General features: G+C 42.6%; 1 long non-coding RNA gene across 1 annotated transcript in view; it reads right to left on the bottom strand.

The window, feature by feature from the left end:
- Positions 1 to 711: 711 nt before the first annotated feature.
- LOC135089792 (uncharacterized) overlaps positions 712 to 5,000 on the bottom strand; it is a 19,538-nt gene continuing 15,249 nt past the window's right edge. Inside the window, exon 3 of the long non-coding RNA XR_010261643.1 lies at positions 712 to 1,145. This is a non-coding gene — a long non-coding RNA (uncharacterized LOC135089792). The remainder of the gene's footprint in view (positions 1,146 to 5,000) is intronic.

Genomic DNA, 5,000 nt, shown 5'->3' with positions numbered 1-5,000 from the left:
GAGAGAGAGAGAGAGAGAGAGAGAGAGAGAGAGAGAGAGAGAGAGAGAGAGAGAGAGAAATATCACACAATCCTCCTTTTTTCCTCCCATTTCCCTCTCCTTTTTTTCTCCACAGAATAAGAAAGAAAAAAAAAACAAGAGAATTAAACAAAATTTTCCCTTTACCTCCTTTCCTCCAGACAGAAGGAAGATGGAGGACAGGAGGGAAGACACGGAGGAAAAATATAAAAAAAAAAACATCCCTCACTTCCTTTCCTCCAACCGTCCCTCGAATATGTGAGTTACCCTTTAAAGAGTCCCGTTTTCTCTGAAGGTTTGTTTACATTCTCGTAGGAGGGAAGGGAACTGGGGTAGGAATCTGTGTTTACCCTTCTTCTCTTTACTCCCACGCTCCCTCATGCCGCCCCCCCCCCACCACGTTATCTCCTGCCCCTTCCCACCCTCCTGAATGCACAGAAACGTTTCCACGACCCAAATGGCTTCCTGTATGCTTGAATTTATGTTTTATTTTATTTTTTTTCTTATCTATTTATTTTATTTTAAGAGAATTTTTGGGGAAGATAGTGATGAATGGTGTGTGTGTGTGTGTGTGTGTGTGTGTGTGTGTGTGTGTGTGTGTGTGTGTGTGTGTGTGTGTGTGTGTGTGTGTGTGTGTGTCTTCGCCTTTCGCGCGCACAACACACACACACACACACACACACACACACACACACACACTATTATTATCATCATTATTGCTATTCTCGTTATTTATTTCTTGTCTCGGTTCCTTGTTTTACTCCTTTATCTTTATTTTCCCTTTTTTATTTTCTCTTTATTCCTCCCTTTCTTAATTTTATTTTTTAGTTTCTCATTCCTTGCATTTTTATCATCAATTCACATTTTTCTCTCTTTTACTTCATATTTTTTTTGTTTTCACCCTCAGTCGTCCCCACCTCTCTCTCTCTCTCTCTCTCTCTCTCTCTTACTGTAACTTTACAAAACACCAATTAAAAACACACAAGACAATTCCTTACATCTCCTTACCTGGCCAATCTTAATGACCGTCCGCACACCTGAGGGCTCCCTAATTAAAGATGAGACAAGACTTTACCTGGTGCTGGTCATTCCCGGTACCAAACGCACGTACGCACACACGCACTCACCTGTGGGAAAAAAAAATAATAATAAGAGCGTGGGAAAAAAAAAGTGATCGTTAAGTGAAAATTAGATGTTTTATGGTCTCTCTCTCTCTCTCTCTCTCTCTCTCTCTCTCTCTCTCTCTCTCTCTCTCTCTCTCTCTAATTAGTCAGGCACCAAGACTTGAACTTGTAAACTTTCAAATCTAACATTTTCAAAACTTTGTCTCCCCAAAATTCTTTCACTTTTCTCTCTCTCTCTCTCTCTCTCTCTCTCTCTCTCTCTCTCTCTCTCTCATCACTCTACAACTGAGGGAAAAATGAGAATATAATGATGATGATGACAATTGTAATATCGATAATAACAATCTAATAAGAGAGAGAGAGAGAGAGAGAGAGAGAGAGAGAGAGAGAGAGAGAGAGAGAGAGAGAGAGAGAGAGAGAAAAGTCATTACATATATTCACCTTCATAATTTTTAGTTAATGAATATTTCCATCCATTACAAGTCTCTCTCTCTCTCTCTCTCTCTCTCTCTCTCTCTCTCTCTCTCTCTCTCTCTCTCTCGTGTCTCCTTTCATCCTTCCTTCCTTCCTTCCTTCCTTTAATCTCCTGTACTTTTCTCGTCTCTGGCAAAGGAGGAGGAGGAGGAGGAGGAGGAGGAGGAGGAGGAGGAGGAGGAGGAGGAGGAGGAGGAGGAGGAGGAGGAGGAGGAGGAGGAGGAGAAGTAAAAGGTAGAGCCACAGCAGGAGGAGGGGGTAGAGAACGAGGAGGAATACGAAGAGGAGGAGGAGGAGGAGGAGGAGGAGGAGGAGGAGGACACGGCGTATTGATTGTAACTGACAAGTACACACACACACACACACACACACACACACACACACACACACACACACCAGCGTTGTCATGAATGGTGTGTGTGTGTGTGTGTGTGTGTGTGTGTGTGTGTGTGTGTGTGTGTGTGTGTGTGTGTGTGTGAAAATAAAGAGAGAATAGATCAAAGAGATAAAACAGAAAAATGAGAGAGAGAGAGAGAGAGAGAGAGAGAGAGAGAGAGAGAGAGAGAGAGAGAGAGAGAGAGAGAGAGAGAGAGAGAGAGAGAGAGAGAGAGAGAGAGAGACTCATACAACTTAGATAAGAGTAAAAGCGAAAAAAAGGGAAAGAAAGATAAAAGAGAAAGAGAAAAAGATAAAGAGAAAGACAAACATAAAAGAAGAACAAGAAACACCACAAAACTTCTTCTTCCTCCTCCTCCTCCTCCTCCTCCTCCTCCTCCTCTACCTGCAGGAACAGAAGTGAAGACAAAAGAAAAATAAAAGAAATAGGAAGAAAAAATTTAAGTGTAAGTTTTCTGTGTCGTCGTCTCCTCCTCTTCCTCCTCCTCCTCCTCCTTTTCTTCCTCTTCCCTCTTTTCCACCTCCTCCTCCTCCTCGTTTTCATGTTCGTCTATCAGAAGACAACAACAACAACAACAACAACAACAACGAGACGAAAAAAATAGAAACGAAAAATAAGCGAAGAAAAAAAAAACAAATGAGAAATACGCTTTACCTCAGAGAGAGAGAGAGAGAGAGAGAGAGAGAGAGAGAGAGAGAGAGAGAGAGAGAGAGAGAGAGAGAGAGAGACCGTTACCCCAGCCTTTGTGCGTCACCCATTCCGTTTTCTTTACAAATCAACAAAGGAACATCGTAATCTTCCCCTTTTCTCTAACCCTCCCCTTCCCCCTCCACCCTTTCTCCCTCTACCTGTAAAGGACTCGAATAAAGGACTCAGGTAAGGGATCCAACACACGATAAGGGACGGAAAGGCAATCTGAAGCCCTTAAAAGCAGTCCAGGTGTGTTTGTGCCCTCCAGAACCTCTATACTGTTTGGCTATAAGGGATATGAATATTTTTAAAGAACTTATTGGGTATACAGAAGAGAGAGAGAGAGAGAGAGAGAGAGAGAGAGAGAGAGAGAGAGAGAGAGAGAGAGAGGGGCTATTGTTACTCCCAGGTAGGCAATTTGAAATCCATACAGAGAGAGAGAGAGAGAGAGAGAGAGAGAGAGAGAGAGAGAGAGAGAGAGAGAGAGAGAGAGAGAGAGAGAGAGAGAGAGAGAGAGAACCGAAAGATGTAGAGGAGAAGGCCAGGTGTCACGTTCAAGGCCACACAATCCAAAACGTTCACCAGCAAACGTTTCTGTATAATTTAAACGTTCACCGATAAAAAAAATAAAGAAAGAAAGAAAAGAAAGAAAGAAAGAAAGAAAGAAAATTAGCTACACTCCTCCTCCTCCTCCTCCTCTTCTTCTTTTTCTTCTTCCTTCTCCTCCTCCTCGTCCTCCTCTTCCTCCTCCTCCTTCGTTAAAGCGAGTCATCAAAGAGCAAACGAGGTCTTTAATTCGCTTTAAGAAGATTTACCACCGAAGGAAAAGGAAATAAAAAGAAAGGAAAAAATAAGAAAAAACTTAATTCCTTCAACTCGTAATTAATTAACCAATACCAGTGGGAAGAGAGAGAGAGAGAGAGAGAGAGAGAGAGAGAGAGAGAGAGAGAGAGAGAGAGAGAGAGAGAGAGAGAGAGAGATTGTGATTCTCTCTCTCTCTCTCTCTCTCTCTCTCTCTCTCTCTCTCTCTCTCTCTCTTACCTATCTACAAAATGAGAGAAAGGAACAAAAATTTTCCTTCTACATCCTTTCTTCCAGACGCCGGAGATATGGAGGAAAGAGAGGGAAATAACGAAGGAAAAGAGAGGGAGAGTTTTCTAGATGCAATGAGTTTTAGCTAAGTTCCCCTTTCAAACAGCCAGCCAACGCCATCTAGTGAGAGCGGGACAAACTAGATTTTCTCCACAACACTTCATCCCCCCTCTCTCTCTCTCTCTCTCTCTCTCTCTCTCTCTCTCTCTATCTATCTATCTATCTATCTATCTCTCTACATCAATACAACAGATACTACAGTGTAATTTATTTTAATGTTACTTATTATTTCTTTCTTATTGGCGAACTTTTGAAACGACAGGAGATGTAACACTCTGACCTCTGGCGGCGGAAAAGTCAACTACAATGCGCGCGCTCTCTCACTCTTGCCCCTAGTTCTCTCTTTCCCCTCCCTATCCCTTCCCCCTCCCCGTCTCTCTTCCTGCTCTCTCTCTCTCTCTCGCTCTCTCTCACGTTTCCTCTCCCACACTCACGTTCTGAATGTTGAGGTCTGGGTGAGAAATGAATAATAGGGAATAGGAGTGGGTCTGCAGATTACTACTACTACTACTACTACTACTACTACTACTACTACGACTACTACTACTACTACTACTACTACTACTAATAATAATAATAATAATAATAATAATAATAGGTTTGAAAAAGAGAAACGAAAGGTTGAGAGAGAGAGAGAGAGAGAGAGAGAGAGAGAGAGAGAGAGAGAGAGAGAGAGAGAGAGAGAGAGAGAGAGAGAGGTCCACTCAGCAGGGCAGTTTCCCCCCCTCTCTCTCGAACAACCTGTTGATTCTCTCTCTCTCTCTCTCTCTCTCTCTCTCTCTCTCTCTCTCTCTCTCAGTTGCCGGTCACAGCTTGGTGGTGATGACAATGATGATGATGATGATGATAATGAGAGAGAGAGAGAGAGAGAGAGAGAGAGAGAGAGAGAGAGAGAGAGAGAGAGAGAGAGAGAGAGAGAGAGAGAGAGAGAGAGAGAGAGAGAGAGAGAGAGAGAGAGAGGGGGGGGAGGGTTATGTTTGCACCAAAGAAAAACAAAGTGAAAGAGGAGGAAGATGAAATAAAGGGAAAATAAAAGATAACAGGAGGAGGAGGAGGAGGAGGAAGAGGACAAAAGTAGGAACAAATTAAGCATCAACATACATCAGAGAATAATAAAGAATAAAAAATAGAAACAATGGAAAGGA

Source organism: Scylla paramamosain, chromosome 33 (genome assembly GCF_035594125.1).
Source record: "Scylla paramamosain isolate STU-SP2022 chromosome 33, ASM3559412v1, whole genome shotgun sequence".
NCBI classification, from domain to species: Eukaryota; Metazoa; Arthropoda; class Malacostraca; order Decapoda; family Portunidae; genus Scylla; species Scylla paramamosain.
Note: the sequence above shows the minus strand (reverse complement) of the source record. Positions and strands in the feature narration are given on the sequence as shown.